The 22,293-nt window shown below is 41.1% G+C and overlaps 1 long non-coding RNA gene across 1 annotated transcript in view; it reads right to left on the bottom strand.

Moving 5' to 3' along the window:
- The window catches only part of LOC122555314, a 44,565-nt gene that overhangs the window by 17,585 nt on the left and 4,687 nt on the right, over positions 1-22,293 (bottom strand). Inside the window, exon 2 of the long non-coding RNA XR_006313229.1 lies at positions 17,152-17,210. This is a non-coding gene — a long non-coding RNA (uncharacterized LOC122555314). The remainder of the gene's footprint in view (positions 1-17,151; positions 17,211-22,293) is intronic.

The following is a 22,293-nucleotide window of genomic DNA, read 5'->3' on the forward strand; positions in this document are numbered from 1 at the left end:
GCACTGTCCCCTTGACTTGTCCGGACTTGTCCGACCTGCCTAGCTCCTTTTCCACCTATCCACTCCACCCTCTCCTCCCTGACCTATTAACTTCATCTCCTCCCTCACTCACCCATTGTACTCTATGCTACTCTCTGCCCACCCCCACCCTCCTCTAGCTTATCTCTCCACGCTTCAGGCTCTCTGCCTGTATTCCTGATGAAGGGCTTTTGCCCGAAACGTCGATTTCACTGCTCGTTGGATGCTGCCTAAATTGCTGTGCTCTTCCAGCACCACTGATCCAGAATCTGGATATCAAACAATGTTGAGTCAGAATACAGAAAGGAGAATAGAGGGTTTGGTGTGATGGTAAAATGAGAACAACCACTCTCTCAATGTCAGAAAGAAAGGAGGAGAACATGGCTCCATCAGTATCAACGGAGCAGAGGTTGACAGGGTTGAGAGCCACAAGTTCCTCAGAGTGATAATAACCGACAATCTGTCCTGGACTTCCCATGTAGACGCAACGGTTAAGAAGGCACAATGAAGCTTTTTCTTCTGTAGGTGGCTCAGGAAATTCGGCATGTCCATGAGGTCAACAACTTTGACAGATGTACCGTACAGAGCATACTGTCCAGGTGCATAATAGCCTGGTATGGCAACTACTCTACCCAGGGCCGAAAGAAATTACAGAATAGTGTGTGCACAAACCTGACTATCAAGGAAACCAACCTCCCATCCATGGATTCCATTTACACATCTCACTGCCTTGGAAAAGTTGCCAACATCATCAAAGATCCCTCCCACTCAAGTTCTCCCACAGCCTCTTCCATCATACAGAAACGTGAACACATGCACCAGCAGCTTTTTCCCTGCTGTTGTTAGACTGATGAATAGACTCTCCAACTTCAAATAATCTTGATCTTGTTAATATTGATCTTGCTTTGCACACTCCTGTACAGCATAACTTGTACACTTTACTCTGTCTATATCCTATGATCCATACATCCATGCTTACTGTGATCTGCCTGTACTGCCTGCAAAGAAATAGGTACACGTGACTACAATAAATCAAATCAAACCTTTGGGTCAAATCACTGCCAATTGTCTCTCTCTAATGAGAGATCAGCCTTATGGTGTGGTAGGACTATGGGGACCTTACTTTTCACTATCTTCATTATTCATTTTCCAGAAAGTACTGATCCCTCTGCTTCTAAGAGTCCTGTAATCTCTCTCATTTAAATAATGTGCTGCTTTTCAGTTTGTCTTGTAAAATGGACAAGTTCACGTTTCTCACATTGTACTCCAACTGCCAAACTGTTGTCTACCAGGTTAGCCTATCTATAGTTTTTGGCAGACTCCGTTTGAATTCTTCACAACTTATTTTCCATCTATCTTTGTGCCATCAGCAAATTTAGCAACCATACATTTGGTCCCATCATCGAAGTCTTTGTTACAAATTGTAAATCTTTGAGATCTAAACAATGATTGCTGTGACACACCACTTGTTCCATCCTGCCAGTGATAAAATGGCTGCTTTCTCATGTCTACTCTCTGTTTCTTGTGAGGAAACCAATTCTCTATGGAGGGTAATATGTAACCCCCTACGCCATGAGCTCTTACTTTGTGCAGTAAATGTTTTGAGTTGATTCATTAATCTTCCTACCTCTGATACATTTGCAAGTCTATCAATTTTTCCATAAAAGTCTTAAATCCATTGGCTTTATTTATATGTATTGTGATTCTTATAATGTTTAATAAATTAATGCTTATTACACTGATAAACATGGTGGGAATCAAACCAATTCCATTTTAACCTTTTTATCTGTAAATTAAGTCCAATCTACTGACGATAATTGTATCCAAGGGAGAAAACGAAATTAATTGACCTTTGCTTCTCTTGAGTAATAGACAATTACATGCTTTTGCATTGTTTAGATTCATTTTAATGGCACATATTGTTAATTTTAATTGTCTGGAATGTTAATTTATTACAGTATCTGGCCTCATCAGAGTGTAATATGTATTTACCAAGGTAATTATTAGGTTATAAATATGTTACAGTTTATCATGGCATAAGATTTTAAAAGAGGAACTCTAATTATAATCATACCAGAGCTGCAAGGTCTTTTGAGGTTTTGGCCAATTATGTTTGTCTCTTAGCAGGGGAGCATTTATTCTAATTGACAAGGCAATAGACACTGAAGTGAACGAGCGTATTTGTTTCTAAAAAAAAACAAAATAATTGTGGATGCTGGAAATCTGAAACAAAAACAGAAGTTTCAGAACTGGAGTTCTGAAGAAGGGTCACTGGACCTGAAACTTTAACTCTGATTTCTCTCCAGAATTGCTGCCAGACCAGATGAGATTTTCCAGCAATTTCTATATTTGTTCTCAACTATGTTCTTCACCCGAATTCACTTTCTTTAAAACAAATTAAGAGACAGAATTAAATGATTGTTCAGACTTTGCTCTTCATTAAAAATGTCTTAAAACCTCTGCAATGCTCTGGTTGTGAACTGTGGACTCCTAAACACAAAGTTATCCTCAGACAGGTTTGGAAAAAGATTAAAACGTAACTGGCCTAGAGCAGTAGGATGAAGGGGAAATCTTTTCATGAGAAGATGTTATGATGCTGGTGGCTGTGATGTCCTTGACCCCAGGCTCCTTTAAGGAAATTGCCCGGATAAAACAAAATATTGACGGTTTCATAGATTGGTTCATTCGGAGGGGCCCGAATGGTATAAATAGTCTTCTATGTTCTGTACAGCTCATTAAACAAGAAATGTTTGGTGGTGCATTATCTAATGAGAAATGAATTCAATTCAGATTTTTACTCCCACTAACTAGGGGCCAGTAAAATTCTGCACCAAGTCTAAGAGGTAGATCTGAGTAGGCCCAGCAGAGTGTATACTTAACTTTTGCATGAAGCAAATAATTTAAATCTGACATTGCTTTTATATTCACCTAATTTTAATCTAGATTTGAGGAGAACAGTGATCTGTGTCAAAAACAGAAATTGCTGGAGAAATTCAGCAGCTCTGGCAGTATCTGTGGAGAAAAAGCAGAGTTAATATTTTGGGTCTATGTGACCCTTCTTCAGATCTGGACAGTGGTCTGTGAGTTAGTCCTCAGTGTTCACACTGTGTAATGAACAGGTGAGCAGGGATCATAGTTCCCCTCTTTTCAATCCTTTCTTTGTTAGTCACAACAAATATTTTTGTTTTTTTTCTTTCCCACTATGTTGCTATTATACTTCAATTAAATTTTATTAAGCAGATAAAACATGAAGGAGAGACAAGTGCAAATCACAGCTGGTGAGACCACATCTGGAGTACTCTGAACAGTTTTAGCTCCATGGATTCAGAATTGACTTACCCATTGAAGACAGAGAGAAGCGGAAGGGTTTTTTTCACATTGTACGTCCTAATGACTAATGGTGTTCCACAGGGATCTTTACTGGGATCTCTGATGTTTGTGATATATACCAATGATTTGGATGAAAATGTAAATGGGTGGATTAGTAAGTTTGCAGATGATACAAAGATTGGTGGAGCTTTGGATAGTAAACAAGGTTGTCAAAGGATATAGCGGGACATAGATCAGTTGCAGATATGGGCGGAGAAATGGCAGATGGAGTTTATTCTGGGTAAGTGTGAGGTGCTGCACTTTGAGAGATCAAAAGTTAAGGAAAAGTATGCAGTTAATGGCAGGACCCTGGCAGCTTTAATGTACAGACGGATCTTGGGGTTCAAACCCATAGCTCCCTGAAAGTGGCCATACAAATAGATGGGGTGGTAAAGAAGGTGTTTGGCATGCTTTATTGGTTGGGGAATTGAGTACGAGAGTCAGGATGTCATGTTGCAGCTTTATAAGACTTTGGTTAGATCACACTTAGAGTATTGTGTACGGGGCGGCACGGTGGCACAGTGGTTAGCACTGCTGCCTCACAGCACCAGAGACCCGGGTTCAATTCCTGTCTCAGGCAACTGTCTGTGTGGAGTTTGCACGTTCTCCCCATGTCATGTGGGTTTCCTCCGGGTGCTCCGGTTTCCTCCCACAGTCCAAAACATGTGCAGGTTAGGTGAATTGGGTCTGGGTGGGTTGCTCTTCGGCGGGTTGGTGTGGACTTGTTGGGCCGAAGGGCCTGTTTCAACACTGTAAGTGATCTAATCTAATCCTGGTTGCCACATTACAGGAAAGATATGGAACCTTTGGAGAGGGTGCAGAAGAGGTTTACCATGATTCTGCCTGAATTAGAGGGTATGAGTTATAAGGAGAGTCTAGTAAAACTTGGGTTGTCTTGTCTTGAGTAGTGGTGGCTGAGGGGAGAGGTGATAGAAGTCTCTAAAATTATGAGATGCGTAGATATGGTTGACGGTCAGAATCTTTTTCCTTGAATTGAAATGTCAAATACTATAGGGCATGCATTTAAAGTTAAAAGGGGAATGTTCAAAAGAGATGTGAGGGGCAAGGTTTTTACACAGAGAGTAGGAGTGTGGAACACACTACCAGGGGTGGTAGTGGAGGCAGGTACAAGAGGGGCATTTAAGGGACTTTTAGATAAGCACATTATTATGCAAGGAATGGAGAGAAATGAACCAATGGCAGGCATAATGGATTAGTTTCATTTGGCATCATATTCAGCAGAACATCATGGGCCGAAGGACCCATTCCTGTGCTGTATGTTCTATGTTCTATTTAAGGAAATATGTCACTTCATTGGAGGCAATTCAGAGAAGGTTCACTTGGATGACCTAGGGAGACCTTGGATGCTTTTTGAACAAATATTAAACAGGTTGGAGCACCAGTCATTTGATTTTAGAAGAATGAGAGGTGATCTCTTTGAAACATACAGGATTCTTGAGAGTGTAATTGCTGAGAGGATGTTTCCCCTCATGGGAGAGTCTACGACCAGACAGCACAGTCTCAGAATAAAGGGGCACCAACCTAAGACTGAGATGGGGAGGAATTTCTTCTCTTAGAGTGTTGTGAGTATTTGGAACTCCTTACCACAGAGAGCTGTGAGGGCAGAGTCTTTTTGTATATTTAAGGCTGAGATAGACATTCTTGATCAGTAGGGAAATCAAACATTACAGGGAATGGGCAGGAAAGTGGACATGATGAATGTTACATCAGCCATGATTCCATTGAATGGCAGACCAGGCTTGAGGAGTCAAATGGCCTACTCATGCTCCTATTTCTTATGGTTTCATAGGTCTTGAGTATAAGAGAGTGCAATTTTATTACTGACTACTATGAAAATAGTGAAACCTGACAGCAAGCATACTCAGTTGCTTTTTCAACAGTCCAGTTATTGATAGAGAGAGGGGAAAAGGGAAGGGCCTCCAGCATCCTTGCTGTTATCAGTCCATGTTCTTTCTCTTTTTCCTCAAAGGTTGCTGTTGATATCTGTTCCTTTGCAGATTCTGGTGTCTGTGTCAATATTTTACTTTAAGCTAGAGAGTTGTAGGCAACCTTTTAACTCTCAAAGTGTGACCAAAGGCAGGCAGGAAAGATTAACTTAATTTGGTGTCATATTTGGCACAACATTGTGGGCTGAGTGGCCCGTTCCTTTGCTGTATTGTTTCATGTCTGCAGTTATTGTGCAAGTGTGAGATGCAAAGAAGAGATGCAAATACTTAATGCCTGTCTGAGTTTCAGTGCCTCTTGATTGAAAGGTTATTTCAAAGATAACTGGTTTTGTACATACACGTGGGTTGCCTGAGCATGTCAAGTGATCACAGCACTTATTTTAGTTCAGTAGTGTCCTTTGTAAGGCCATTTTTAAGGAAGGAATGTCTCAACTATTAAAGTTAAATTACGAAAGTTGAATATTGATAATAATGACATTTAAATCTGACTCCCTTATCTATTGTGGGAATAAAAATGGAGAGTGATATAGAGGTTTACAAAATTATGAGGGGCATGGATAGGATAAACAGACAAAGTCTTTTCCATGGGGTGGGGGAGTCCAGAACTAGAGGGCATAGGTTTAGGGTGAGAGGGGAAAGATATAAAAGAGACCTAAGGGGCAACATTTTCATGCAGAGGGTAGTACACGTATGGAATGAGCTGCCAGAGGAAGTGGGGGAGGCTAGTACAATTGCAACATTTAAAAGGCATCTGGATGGGTATATGAATAGGAAGGGTTTGGAGGGATATGGGCCGGGTGCTGGCAGGTGGGACTAGATTGGGTTGGGATATCTGGTCGGTATGGACGAGTTGGACCGAAGGGTCTGTTTCCGCGCTGTACATCTCTATGACTCTATAACTCTATAACTAACTATCGCAAGCTTTATAGAATTACATAAAGAAGTGTAAGTATTAGGCACCAGTTCAAGAAGTCTTTGAATTTATTTAAAACAAGAGAATAATTCAAGAGTATTCTTTGAGCATATGTCTGTAATTATTTTCCGTATGTTGATATTCCCATTACTGCTCTTTCTTATCTTTTTTTTAAATTAAGGAATGATCATGTAAGAGAATAATCAAAGGTCCCAGTGGGAACAGATTTGCACGGATGTTATCAGGACCACAGGCTATTTCCCCTGGAGCGTTGGTGGCTGAGGGGTGACCTCATAGAGATTTATAAAATCATGAGGGGCATTGATAAGGTGAATAGACAGGTCTTTTTCCAAGGATAGGGGAGTCCAAAACTAGAGGGCATAGGTTTAGGGTGAGACAGGAAAGAATTAAAAGGAACAATTTTTTCATTCAGAGCGTGGTTTGTGTATGGAATGAGCTGCCAAAGGAACTGGTGGATGCTGGTACAATTTCAACATTTAAAGACATTTGGATGAGTACATGAATAGGAAGGGTTTAGAGAGATGTGGGCCAAATGTTGGCAAACTGGACTAGATTAATTTTGGATGTCTGATCATCATGGATGAGTTGGACTGAATGTGTTTCTGCATTGTAGAACTCTATGACTCTACATCAGCCATCTTTGAATGATGGCAGGGATGCTGTCAGCATCCAAGTAGATTCAGAGTGAGTGAGCGTTATGACAACAAGAAAAGAGTGCAGAGGTGTAGCTGTGCCCAGTCCGTGAGCTGGGCGTGTGCCCCTGAGCACACAGTCTCCTTGCTGCAGATGCTGGTGCAGACCAAGATGCAACATTAATGGGCAATAGCATCCATGGATTGGATATGTGCCATGAGGGCATTCTTAGAGGCTACCACATGCCAGATGCCAATGTCAATGTTTGTGGGATATGTATGGTTTGGGCCCATGGGGCGTGCTCTCAGTTGTTGGTGCCCACTGTCCAACATGGAGACTGTTTGGAGCAAGCTGCAAGCTGAATCTGCCAGTTACCCACTCGGGTTTCTGTTTCTCGACGTTCAGCTGGTTTGTTGAGTTGCTGAATATTAAGAAGGTGAGTTGGGTTATCAATAAAAAATGTTATGAACGTAAGTCACCATCAATTGTGAGAATTGCACCATGCCACTAGTGAAAATGATGTACAAAAAATGGGAGCGAGACAATCCCAATGTCATGATGTACCTGATCTCAACTTCCTGTCTAATTCTGCCACAATTCACATGAGAACCCTCTTCTCTTCGAACTTGAAAGATTCCACCTTGGTAAACCCAGATCAAAACCCTTTGGAGGACCAATCTATTGTTTTTGAAAATAATTGGAGTTTAAATGCAGCTTTGGTTGGACGCTCCCCAAGGTAAAACGTTTTTGCTCCTCTGTTCATTCTGTCAGTGTCCGGAAGTGTAAGTTCATATGAATTTATTTTACAAGGAACAGGTGACAGAAGAAGATTCCAGACTAGCCTGGCCTCCATCCTGGAACTGTGTTCAAAACTAGCTCAGAATTCTGTCAGGGAGAATTGCAAGTCTCCATCAGATGGACATAAAATCTCCAATGGCATTAGTTAGAAGACGAATGGGGGAGTTATCCAAGGTGTCCTGATCAATATTTATCCCTCAGCCAATATCACTAAAATAGAGAAACTGTGCTTAATCTCACTGTTATTTGTAGGAGCTGGCTGACATGTGAATTGGCTGCCGTGCTTTCCAGACTAACAGTGACTACACTTCAAACATAATTCACTAGTTGTAAAGTGCTTTATGATGACCTAAGGTTGTGAGAGGTGCTATATAAAATGAATGTCTTTCTTTTATAGAAACAGCCTGTGAAATGAGTTTGTCCAGCATCAACCAGTTTCCCACAGGCCCACAGCTTAAAATGGTCAACAAATCGACCGTTAACTGGCAATCTCTGCATGTGTGAAGTAAGAAAATAAAATGCTGGCTTTAAAAGAGCACCCCACAGTGACACTTATACATATTACCAGGAGGAGTTGTTGGGGCTTCAGAGACTTGGCTATCATCTCACAATCTCCTCATGAGGCCATTCACTCTTAGGGTCCCCCACATTGCTACCAGTAAGCCACTGGTGAACTTGCAAAATAACCCTTAACTGGTGTCTTGACTTTTCAGCCCCACTTTTCCGTAAAATTTAGCCCTTAAATGCAGGAGAAAAAATTAGGCTGGGTAATTTGAGGGGTCGCTGCTTAAATTGCTGGTGGGACAACGACGAAGGATGGGATAGAGGGTGGGGGTGGAAAATTACAAGACGGCATAATTGAAGGAATAGAGAATCGTGGAGTGCTGCAGGGCCAGAGATGGTTAAAAAGACAGAAGGAAGTTAAACATTTGTGGCGAGGTAATGGATGAGTGATATTATCACTGGACTGTTATTCCAGAGACCCAGGTAATATTCTAGGGACCTGAATTCGAGTCCCATGGATGGTGGAATTTGATTTCAATACAGATTTTGCATTAAGAGTCTAATGATGACCATGAATCCATTGTCACGAAAAACCCATCTGGTTCACAAATAGGGAAGGAAACTGCTGTCCTTACCTGGTCTGGCCTGCATGTAATTGTAGACCCACAGCAATATGATTGTCTTTTAACTGCCTAATAAATGCTGGCTGAGCCAGTGATGACATAGTCCCATGAATGAACTAAAAGAAATTATAGGGAAAGATGTGAATATGGTGGAAAGCATGCAAGTGTGATTTACTAGAGTGGTTGCAGGAATAAGAAGATTATAAGGATAAGACCATAACACAGAAGGCAGAGAAGCAGAAATTAGGCCATTCAGCCCATCAAGTCTGCTTCACCATGGCTGATAAGTTTCTCAAACCTATTCTCCCACTTTCTCCCGAAAACCCTTGATCCCCTTGATACTCAGGATCCTATCTATCTCTGTCCTAAACATACTCAATGACCTGGCCTCCACAGCCTTTTGTGATAACGAATTCCATATATTCACCACTCTCTGGCTGAAGAAGTGTCTCCATATCTCCATTCTAAAAGGTCTTCCCTTTAGTCTAAGGCAATGCTCTCAGATCCTAATCTTTTCTACTAATGGAAACATCTTCCCAATATCTACTTGGTCCAGACCATTCAGTTTTCTGTATGTTTCAATTGGATAACCCCCTCATCCTTCTAAACTCCATTGAGTATTAACCCAGAGCCCTCAAGTGTTCCCATTATATTAAACCTTTCATTCCTGGGACCATTCTTGTGAACCTCTCTGAACACGATCCAGGCCAGTACATCCTTCCTGAGAAATGAGGCCCAAAACTATACACAATACTCTAAATGTGATCTAACCAGAACCTTATAGAGACTCAGATGTACACCCTGCTTTTGTATTCAAGTCCTCTCAAAATAAATGTCATCATTGCATTTACCTTCCTAACCTCCAAGTTTACCTTGAAAGAATCCTGGACTAGAATGCCAAAGTCTCTTTGCACTTCAAACTTCTGAATTTTGTCCCCATTTAGAAAATAGTCCATTTCTCTATTCTTCCTACCAAAATGCATTACCTCACACTTTTGCACGTTATACTCCAGCTACCACTTCTTTACACACTGACCTCACCTGTCCAAATCCTTCTGCAGCCTCACTGCCTCCTCAATGCTACCTGTCGCTCTACCCATCTTTGTATCATCTCCAAATTTAGCCAGAGTGCCTTCAGTTCCTTCATCTAGATCATTAATGTATAAAGTGAAAGGTTGTGGTCCCAACACTGAGCCTTGCGGAACACCACTTGTCATTGACTGCCATCCTGATATCCCCACTCTCTCCTTTCTGCCAGCCAGCCAAGCCTCTATCCATGCTAGCACCTTTCCTCTGACACCATCACCCCTTGTCTTACTCATAGCCTCCTGTTTGGTTCCTTAACAAAGGCATCCTTGAAGTCCAGGTAGATAGCATTCATTGATTCTCCTTGGTCTAACCTACTCGTTACCTCCTCAAAGAAGTCTAGCAGATTTGTCAGGCATGACCTCCCCTTGATGAAACTATGCTGACTTTGCCCTATTTTACCATACACTTCCAAGTATTCAGAAATGTCATCCTTCACGATGGATTCTAGGATCTTACTCATGACTGAGGTTAGGCTAATTGGTATGTAAATTTCCATGTCTTTCCTTATACCCTTTCTAAACAGGGCACCATGTTAATGATTTTACAGTCCTCTGGCACCCTTCCTGATTCTAGCGATTCCTGAAAGATCACCACTAACGTCTCTGCTATGTCTTCAGCTATCTTCCTTAGAAATCTGGGGTGTAGTCCATCTGGTCCAGGTGATGTATCCACTTTCAGGCCATTCAGTTTTTCTAGCACTTTCTTCTTGGTGATGGCCACCATAGTCAGTTCTGACCCCTCACTTTCTTGAATTTTTTTGGATCTTACTCGTATCTTCCACTGTGAAAATTGACGCAAAGTAATCGTTCAGTTCCTCAGTCATTCACTTGTTCCCCATTACTATCTCTCCAGCATCAATTTCCAGCAGCTCAATGTTCACTTTTGCCTCTCTTTTTCCCTTTATATATCTTATATATCTTACAGTCTCCCTTTATATTTCTGGCGAGCTTAATATTATATTTAATCTTATCCCTCCTTATTTCTTTTTCTTTGTTGACCTCTGTTGGCCTTTGTAAACGTGCCAATCCTCTGGTTTCCTACTGCCTCATCCTCCCTGTACCATGCTTCTTTTTCCTCGAGACAAATCTCTGCTGTGTCTCTTGAATTACTCCCAGAAACCGTTGCTGTTGTTGTTCCACTGTCTTTCCTGCTAGCCTCCTCTCCCAGTCCATTCTAGCCAGCTCCTCCCTTATGCCTCTGTAGCTGCCTTTATTCAACTGTAATACCTTATCTCTGATTCTATTTTCTCCTTCTCAAATTGCAGAGTAAATTCAATTATATTATGATCACTGCCTCCTGAGGGTTCCTTCATCTTAAGCTCCGTTATCAAGTCTGCCTCATTGTACAACACTAAATCCAATAGATTGAAGAGGTTGGGAGTGTTCTCTTTGGAGAGAAGAGGGCTGAGAGGAGATTTGATGAAGTTTTTGAAAAACATGAGTGGGCTGGATAGAGTAGGTGGGGAGTAGCTGTTCCTACTCATAAAAGAAAAAAAAAAGAATGAGAGGGCAAAGATTTGAAGTGATGTGCAAAGGATGTAATGGTGATGTGAGAAAAGAAAACGTTTCCACACAATGTGTAATTAGGGTAAGAAATGCACTGCCTGAAAATATAGGCAAGACAGGTTTAATTGAGACATTCAAGAGGGCATTGGATGATTGTTTAGTTAGAAATAGTATGAAGGGGTTCAGGGAAAAGGCAAGAGAATGGCATTAGGTAACCGATCCGGTAAAGGCATTATGGCCTGAATAGCCTTCTTCAGCACTTCAGTAATTCTGTGAACATGGGGACTTGAGCACTTGTAAGCAGAGTTTTGGATAATTTTATGAAGACCGGAAGGTGGAAAATCATTCAGCAAGGCACTGGAATCGTCAAGCCTGTCAGTTACGATGGCACAAATGGAAGTTTTTACAAAAGATATGATGAGGCAGGAGCAGAATTGGGTAACCTTACAGAGTCGGAAGTAGATTATATTCATAACAGAGAAGACAATATGGGGTCACTCACTCAGGACTTGGACTTTCAAGTTTCAAGCTTGGTGCTGAATTGTAGACAGTTGTACTGTTGTGTCACGAGCTCTGGGTAAAAGGTAAAATGCTGCAATCAATTGCACATTATTTTGCAGCGCTTAGTGATGGGACTGGTGTTATTGCTATAATACTGATGTTTTGCTGAGAACTTTTATTCGATGAGTAAGATATTGCAAAAATACTAAACTGTTGAATTTTGAATTCCTTCACAATAACAATTTGCATTTTAGCAATATAAGAAAACGTTTATAATTCCTGAAGCTTTGTCATAGTGGTATCCTAAAATATCTACTATATTCTTACAATATCAACCCATAAAACATCACTTGGAGGACTTCATTTGATATTTAAGATAGCAGTTAAGACAATACAGGGACATTTATGAGACATTTTTATTAATATTGGGAGAGTTTAGTGCCAGTGAAATTAATTAGAATGTATTTCAGCCTCTCGATTGCTTATGGTTTTAGAATGGAAGGGTCCCATGGCATTGAGGAGATCTGTAGCCGAGAAAGATAACATGCCTCATTATTTGTTATCATTCCTTTTGTAGTTTGGAAAAGCTTAGAGTCATTGAGTCATTGAGATGTACAGCATAGAAACAAACCTTTGGTCCAACCTGTCCATGCTGACCAGATATCCCAACCCAATCTAGTCCCACCTGCCAGCACCCGGCCCATATCCCTGCAAACCCTTCCTATTCATATACCCATCCAAATGCCTCTTAAATGTTGCAATTGTACCAGCCTCCACCACATCCTCTGGCAGCTCATTCCATACATGTACCACCCTCTGCGTGAAAATGTTGCCCCTTAGGTCTCTTTTATATATTTCCCCTCTCACCCTAAACCTATGCCCTCTAGTTCTGGACTCCCCAACCCCAGGGAAAAGACTTTGTCTATTTATCCTATCCATGCCCCTCATAATTTTGTAAACCTCTATAAGGTCACCCCGCAGCCTCTGACGCTCCAGGGAAAACAGGCTCCAGCCTGTTCAGCCTCTCCCGACAGCTCAAATCCTCCAATCCTGGCAACATCCTTGTAAATATTTTCTGAATCCTTTCAAGTTTCACAACATCAGACCAGAATTGCACGCAATAGTCCAACAGTGGCCTAACCAATGTCCTGTACAGCCGCAACATGACCTCCCAACTCCTGTACTCAATACTCTGACCAATAAAGGAAAGCATACCAAACGCCGCCTTCACTATCCTGTCTACCTGTGACTCCACTTTCAAGGAGCTATGAACCTGCAGTCCAAGGTCTCATTGTTTGACAACACTCCCTAGGACCTTACCATTAAGTATATAAGTCCTGCTAAGATTTGCTTTCCCAAAATGCAGCACCTCACATTTATCTGAATTAAACTCCATCTGCCACTTCTCAGCCCATTGGCCCATCTAGTCCAGATCCTGTTGTAATTTGAGGCAACCCTCTTCGCTGTCCACTACACCTCCAATTTTGGTGTCATCTGCAAACTTACTAACTGTACCTCTTATGCTTGCATTCAAATCATTTATGTAACTGACAAAATGTAGAGGACCCAGCACCGATCCTTGTGGCACTCCACTGTCACAGGCCTCCAGTCTGAAAAACAACCCTCCACCATCACCCTTTGAGCCAGTTCTGTCTCCAAATGGCTAGTCCTCCCTGTATTCCATGAGATCTAAGCTTGCTAATCAGTCTCCCATGGGGAACCTTGTCGAACGCCTTAATGAAGTCCATATAGATCACATCTACTGCTCTGCCCTCATCAATCTTCTTTGTTACTTCTTCAAAAAACCCAATCAAGTTTGTGAGACACGATTTCCCACGCACAAAGCCATGTTGACTATCCCTAATCAGTCCTTTCCTTTTCAAATGTATGTGTATCAGGTCCCTCAGGATTCCCTCCAACAACTTGTCCACCACTGAGGTCAGGCTCACCGGTCTATAGTTCCCTGGCTTGTCTTTACCACCCTTCTTAAACAGTGACACCACGTCTTCCGGCACCTCATCTGTGACTATCGATGATACAAATATCTCAGCAAGAGGCCCTGCACTCGCTTCCCTAGCTTCCCACAGAGTTCTCGGGTACACCTGATCAGGTCCTGGGGATTTATCCACCTTTACCTGTTTCAAGACATCCAGCACTTCCTCCTCTGTCATCTGGACATTTTGCAAGATGTCACCATCTGTTTCCCTACAGTCTATATCTTCCATATCATTTTCCACAGTAAATACTGATGCAAAATATTCATTTAGTATCTCCCCTATTTTCTGCGGCTCCACACAAAGGCCGCCTTGCTGATCTTTGAGGGGTCCTATTTTCTCCCTCGTTACCCTTTTGTCCTTAATATATTTGCAAAAACTCTTTGGATTCTCCTTAATTCTATTTGCTAAAGCTTTTGCATGTCCCCTTTTTGCCCTCCTGATACTCCTACTTCCTTTATACTCTTCTAAGGATTCACTCGATCTATCCTGTCTATACTTGACATATGCTTCCTTCTTTTTCTTAACCAAACCCTCAAATTTCTTTAGTCATCCAGCACTCCCTTTCACCCTGACAGGAATATACTTTCTCTGGATTCTCGTTATCTCATTTCTGAAGGCTTCCCATTTTCCAGCCGTCCCTTTACCTGTGAACATATGCCCCCAATCAGCTTTCGAAAGTTCTTGCCTAATACCGTCAAAATTGGTCTTTCTCCAATTTTGAACCTCAATTTTTAGATCTGGTCTATCCTTTTCCATCACTATTTTAAAACGAATAGAACTATGGTCGCTGGCCCCAAACAACTCCCCCACTGACACCTCAGTCACCTGCCCTGCCTTATTTCCCAAGAGTAGGTTAAGTTTTGCACCTTCTCTAGTAGGTACATCCACATACTGAATCAGAAAATTGTCTCGTGCGCACTTAAGAAATTCCTCTTCATCTAAACCTTTAACACTATGGCAGTCCCAGTCGATGTTTGGAAAGTTAAAATCCCCTACCATAACCACCCTGTTATTCTTACAGATAGCTGAGATCTCTTTACAAGTTTGTTTTCAATTTCCCTCTGACTATTTGGGGGTCTATAATACAATCCCAATAAGGTGATCATCCCTCTCTTATTTCTCCGTTCCACCCAAATAACTTCCCTGGATGAACTTCTGGGAATATCCTCCCTCAGCACAGCTGTAATGTTATCCCTTATCAAAAATGCCACTCCCCCTCCTCTCTTGCCTCCCTTTCTTACCTTCCTGTACCATTTGTATCCTGGAACATTAAGCTGCCAGTCCTGCCCATCCCTGAGCCATGTTTCCGTAATTGCTATTATATCCCAGTCCCATGTTCCTAACCAGGCCCTGAGTTCATCTGCCTTCTCTGTTAGGCCTCTTGCATTGAAATAAATGCAGTTTAATTTATTAGTCCTACCTTGTCTCTGCCTCACCTGACTGTTTGACTCACTTCTGTTCTCAACTGTGCCAGTCTCAGATTGATCCCTTTCCTCACTATCTCCCTGGGATCCCCCCCCCCCCCCACCTTACTAGTTTAAATCCTCCCGAGCAGCTGTAGCAAATTTCCCTGCCAGTATATTAGTCCACTTCCAATTTAGGTGCAATCCATCCTTCTTATACAGGTCACTTCTACCCCAAAAGAGATTCCAATGATCCAAAAATGTGAATCCTTCTCCCATACACCAGCTCCTCAGCCATGCATTCATCTGCTCTATCCTCCTATTCCTGCCCTCACTAGCTCGCAGCACTGGGAATAATCCAGATATTACTACCTTTGAAGACCTCCTTTTTAAATTTCTGCCTAACTCTGTGTAATCTCCCTTCAGAATCTCAACCTTTTCCTTTCCTATTTAGTTGGTTCCAATGTGGACAATGACCTCTTGCTGGCCCCTCTCCCCCATGAGAACATTCTGCACCCTCTCCGAGGCATCCTTGATTCTGGCACCAGGGAAACAACACACCATTCTGCTTTTTCTCTGTTGGCCATAGAAACGTCTGTCTGTACCTCGGACTACAGAATCCCCTAACACAGTTGATCTCTTGGAAGCCGACATACCCTCATTGCATTAGAGTCAGTCTCAAACCAGAAACTTGGCTGTTTGTGCTATGTTCCCCTGAGAATCCATTTTCCAAAACAGCATACCTGTTTGAAATGGGTATATACACAGAAGACTCCTGCACTAGGTGCCTACCTCTCTTACCCTTCCTGGAATTAACCCATCTATGTGACTGTATCTGAGACTTTCCCCCCTTCCTATAACTGCCAGTAATAACATACTGTTGCTGTTGCAAATTCCTCATCGTTTCTATCTGTCTCTCCAACTGATCCATTCGATCTGATAAGATTCGCATCCAACAGCATTTATGGCAGATATAATCTGCAGTAACCCTTAAACTCTCTTTAAACTCTCACATCTGACAAGAAGTACACATCACTGCAAAGGCCATTTTTGCTCCTTCACAATCTACAGACCCAGAAAATAATACCGTCTTATTCCCCTGCAAAAGACTGCACCAGGATAAATTAAAAGCTATGGCTTATATTTTAAGTTTGATCAAGAGACTTATCTCCAAAAACATATAATCAAGAAAGAACCCACTGTACTCACTAATACAGCCTTTCTCTTGGACAGACTTAAATTACAGATGCATTTATTCAAATTTATTTATGTTCTAGATTCTTGTCAAACGAATGACCTTTTCTTTAGACCTTAATCACAATGAAAAGTTAGCTCTATGTTTGTGATCAGCTGTGGACTATGGGATGGATTTTGTGCCTTTCCCCCTTCACTTGATAAAGTGTGCTGGGTAAGTAGTTCACTGCCTTCCTGACAATCCTAGTCCACTCCCCATAATATGTAGGGGTGGCTGACATTCCTCCTTGTCCACCCACCATTAGACTTACTGAGGCCTTTAACTAGCTGATTAATGGCCAGTTAAACCCTGGCCAACCCTTGTTGGAAGTCAGCCAACAAGGAAGATCACTCAAGTTGATGAGAAGATTCATTGGGGCTGCTGCTCATGCCTCCAGCAGACTATTTTACATTTTGCAACATTATGTAATATCAGCACTTATGCAAGCACTGCTAACCGCTGAGCCACCATATGATATGCTTTGCCCCTCCTCAAACCCCTTTAGCATAGAAAGCTCATCAACCATCTTCCTTCCTATGATCTGTCATCCTTTCCATCACAAAACCCCAGTCTTACCTGCATCTGGAATCCATCTTTGATTCTTGTGGGACTACTTGCAAAATTTAGAAATACATCTATTAATAAAGAAAGAAACATAAATTGATTTGCTCAAGGTAAGTCAACTTTGACCAAGATAGTGTCACAGAAGAAACTGAGTATCTTTTATTGGGTCTCAAATCAACATTAGCGTCTGGATTTCAGATGATAATCTTCCATTTCAGTTATGAATGGAATGTGGAACTGCAGTCTCATCCCCAGCACAGCAGAGGCTTCTGGATCTCCAAGAAGTCTTTAAGTAAGGGGCCTTACCCAGCACACAGGATAAACATGTCTGCTATCTGACTGGACATATCTGAAGTGAATGATAAAGTATCAATTGGTCCTCCGTAATGTTGAGCATTCTTCCACCCTTCCTGTTCTTCTCCCTGGTATTATTCATGGTATTATTGTGCAGAAAGAAAGGGGTGGAAAACATTGAGATAGTGAGTGGGTATGTGTAGGACTTGTGCATATAGCAGTAGACAAAGAACAGAATGATGGAGGAGTGTTAAATGTAAACTGCAGCTTGTATGATGTGCAGTGAGTAAGGAGGAGGCGCAGTGTAATGTAAGCCTTCAGAGATACGAAGTGGGTGATGTAAGTGTGAGCTGAGAAGGGGGGAGATGAAGAATTGATTGTGTCCAGACGAATAGGAGATGTGCCTTGGTGTGACTTTCTAATTGCATGTTGATGGATGTTGTGGAGGGGAAGTATGTGGTGAGAGAGGGTGAGGTGGTGTTGAAATATATGGATCAGTAATGGGTTGACCTCAGTCTTGACGCATTTAAGAACATTAAACCTAATTGGGAAGGTGATATAGGGAGTGGAGTAAGGCTGCTGACACTTATCCTCTCTGTGCTGGTCTCTCTAAAAGCCCTTACGATGTTGCTGAGTGTGAATATGAAAAGTATCTCCTCGCTTCTTCTCTGGGACATCCGCAGTAGAGAAGAGCCCTTTGACTCATCTCAACAATCAGATATAAGCAAGGAATGTTACCCAGCTGTGTAAACTACATGTTTCCTTTCTGTACATCTCAAGAATGGTGGCAGGAACTATGTCCAGGTGGGTTGGCTCCTCTATTTCATAGGAGGTCAGTGTCATGACCAGGTCCTAAGCAAGGTTTCCCCGTTGATTACAGTTCCAGGTGCAATAGCCACGTTGTTAAGCTTTTGAGTGAGAAGCAGTGAACTGGCTCCTCTTTATTTGCCCACTCTACTCAGTTGATTGCAACAAGGTTAATTTGGACCAGACTTTCTTGAGCTAACAAAAGAGCGAGTATATTTGTCATGAAATGTGAAAAGAAATAATAATGTCACATACATGTACAGATTACGAATAATAAATAATACTGAGTCTACTAAAAGATTAAAGTTAAAAAGATTTACAAATCAGTCTCTGAATTGCTCATTAAGATTAGATAGTGTGGTGTTATTTCTGTTACTTTCAAAGGTGCTATAGAGTTGATATTGATGGCTGAACAGTGGATTTTGAGATACTTGGCTTTGCAAGATTGAAATTTGTTTGTCCTGGTTTATTTCATAAGCCCCCAACACAGAAATTAGGCCAATTAGACCACTGAGTCTGCTCCGCCATTCAATCGTGGACATTCAATTTCAATGGTGTCTAGATGGCAGCACTTAGAGTAAGAGTGTCTTTTTTTCCCCATAATTTACCCTGCAGTGCAGGAGTGTTTAATAGCTATATTTAAAATATAGTTGGTTCCGATATAATGGGATAGTTCCATTCTCGTTCAAACTTGCTTTATAAGAAATGCAGACAATAGCTGCACCGTTTAAACTAATGGGGCCAGAATCACGTTATAGCCAATGCACCTAAGGAAAGTTCATGTTCTACAAATAATGAACTAAATTCTTCAATTCCGTTAAAGCCAATTGGCATTGAAGAAACACGCATTATAGCAGAACCGATTGTATGGCCATTGCAGCACATTAGTCCGCATTCACTAGCCTATCAGGCTGTAAGTACAGACAGTCAAGAGGTTGCAATCAGTTTTTAACTTTGCTTTAATACCCTGGAAAGGTAAATCACAGCCATTTCTGCAGGAGATGACTTCCTGCTGAGGGGAGGAGGGGCATCTTGGCATCTCTTCCTTTTTAGCTTTGCTCTTTGAAGGTTCCTTGACTCTCTATAGATGTGAGATCCCAAGAGTCCACACAGGACTCTACCATACAGTCACTGAATTTACACCTGCAGTCACTTTTTGACTGGAGCAATCTCTTTTTTAAAAAAAAATCACTTGTTGGAATTAAAACTTTAATATATCCGTAAGCACGTTGGGCCTCCCATCCATCACCAAGATAGTCAGAGTAATTGACTAATGTTTCCCATGTCTGGGAGTTAAAGTGACCTGTGCCTAATGTTGCATTTTTTAAAATCACACATCAGGTTATAGTCCAACAGGTTTATTTGGAAGCACTAGCTTTCGGAGCACTGCCTCTTCATCAGGTGGTTGTCACAACCGTCTGCTGAAGGTGCAGTGCCTCGAACGCTAGTGCTTCCAAATAAACCTGTTGGACTATAACCTGGTTTGTGTGATTTTTAAGTATGTCCACCTCAGTCCAACACTGGCACCTCCAAACAATATTGCATCATCATTGTCACTTGTCCCTGCCAAATGCCTAAATTATTGTCAGAGTTAAAATAAACCCTTACGATTGAAGTTATATTCAAACAGTAAACCTGTTCAAAGAAAAAAAGAAGTGGCCGTTGGATGAAGAGAGGTTTAGCCTGGGTATAAACAGGACATATGAAGAGATCAGTTGGGCATAAGTTGGTGGTTGTATTTTTGTGGCATTGTATCCCAGGATGAGTCAGCAGCTTCAGGAGAGAAAATTGCAAAACTAGCATTGTAATTACTTCAATTCAGTACTCTCAGATATTAAACAAACTTGTTTAAAAGAGAATGACCTGCAGTGCTTCATGTCCCTGGAAAAGCAGGGACAAGCTTGTGTTTTAATTATGGAACTGTTATTAAATGCACTGAAAGACTCATTCAATTTATAAAGCCTGAATGAAATAGAATATTCACACATGTATCATTTTCATGACAGGGAGGTGGGAAAGTCAAATTTGCAATAGTATTTCTATAGCGGTTGGACTGCCTAAAGAACATTATAAGTGAATTAATCTTAACCAGCATAAAGGGTTGGATCAGATGTTTCCTTTGTCCAATTATAAGCTTTGTTACAACTGAGCTCTAATGCAGCTCGCGACTGTCATTACAAGCCAATCGGTCTTTGGCTTTGAGGATGGCAGATGTGTACAGCTCCCTGTAGGGGTCTGCTCGTCTGAAGGCCAAACAGCAAATTTCTCATTTCCGTTCAGTGCTGAGGTGTCTAATTGCTGCTTAGTTTCACCAGTCAAGTAATTCACACCAATGTGCTAAAAACAGCCACTAGTAGTTAAGCTTCCATCTAGAGCTTGGTGAACAATCCTGACATTTTATTGCAGGCCCTGATTCTACAGCCTGCTAAGAATCAGGTTTCCCCTCGAATAGGCAGCCAATCTTCGGAAAATTACATTTGAAAGCCTGTGAGAAGTAAGAAGAGAAGCTTAAGTGCTAGCCTTGACTGGACGATATTTCTCAATCATTTAAACACCTGGCAATAAAATTAAAATTACAGCCATCTTCAGAAACTAGAACAAAATTGTGATGCTTCCTGCACTACACAGTGATCAAACATGGACATTTACAGAATGTGGTTTACTTTTAACTGGCTAAATGAAGCTGCCTTAAGACTTTTCTGATGTTATAGACATTTGGAAGTCTATTTGTTTGTTTAGAAATTGCCTGTTCAAATGCTGTAGCCCAATGAGGTTAAAGAGATCCTCCAAGGAAGATCTTATTGATTTTAATTATGGAGAAGCTGCCCAGGGGGAGAATGGAGTTCTGCTGTTTGTTTAGCTAAGGCTCATGATTTTTTTTCCCATTTATATGTGTGTGTAATCTCAGATAAAATCAGCTATCTCTTATTATTGTAGCAAGTTGCAAAAAAGGCTTTAGATCTTTAATTGCTTTCAATAAAGTGTTCAAAGAAACATACATTTGTAACTGGAAACCACTATTAATGCAACATTTAATGTAAATATTACTTATTCTTTGAGTCTATCAATACACTGCATGTTCATTCAGTGAAACAGAAAATGACTGAATTATCTCTTTCTTTCTCATTTATCCCAGACAAATTGGAATATCACTTTCAATTGCAACTTCTGTATTATTGAAGCTGAGAGTTAATTCATCATGCTAAAATCTAAATCCATTTTCTCCCATTTTTTATTTGTTCATGGGATGTGGGTGTCACTAACATTTAATTCCTATTAATAATTATCCTTGATAAATTGTTACATGGGACCCCACCACACTGTTCTGTATCTGTAAAATCATCCTTACTGTCCTGTTTTAACACCATCACCTTGATAAATTGTTCTGATCGCTCTACCTTAATTAGTTTGTATGGTTTTGGATTACTTATTATTTTGGTTAGACATTCAGTATAGGACTCTTATATCTATCATGTTATTCCAGTCATTTGGTTTGTCTCCAACACCAGCTTATTTTTAATTTTTTGTAATGATCTCTCTGCCTCATTTAATGGATTATAGGTCATCCCTTTGCTTGTTATTCAGCTGTTGACACTTTACTCACACCGTCTGACATTTTTGATCACCTGCAGAGACTTATTATTCAGCCTGTCGACTCCACTCACACCATTTGTATGATCTTTTGATCTCTCTGCCCTTGATCTATCTGCCTATAAATTCTGTGCCTTCCTGCTTCTCTCTCACTTCACTTGGTGAAGGGGCAATGTTCCGAAAGCTTGTGATTTCAGATATAACCTAGGGTCGTGAGGCTGAAAGTAGATACATCTTACACTCATCAGGACAGAAGCAGAAATGTCAACTTTTAAAAAAATGTAAGCAAATGTAAGCAAGCCATTTATAAGTCATTTATAAGCCTGATTTCTATTGATAAATTTGTTGTTAGTGTAGTTTTCCTCAGAGTCACGTGGGGGCAGACATGAAATCAGACCAGTCATAACCTTTGTGAATGGCAGAGCATTCTGCTCCTGTTGTTATACTCCTAGCAAATGGTTA

The sequence above is a fragment of the Chiloscyllium plagiosum genome, chromosome 1 (genome assembly GCF_004010195.1).
Source record: "Chiloscyllium plagiosum isolate BGI_BamShark_2017 chromosome 1, ASM401019v2, whole genome shotgun sequence".
NCBI classification, from domain to species: domain Eukaryota; kingdom Metazoa; phylum Chordata; class Chondrichthyes; order Orectolobiformes; family Hemiscylliidae; genus Chiloscyllium; species Chiloscyllium plagiosum.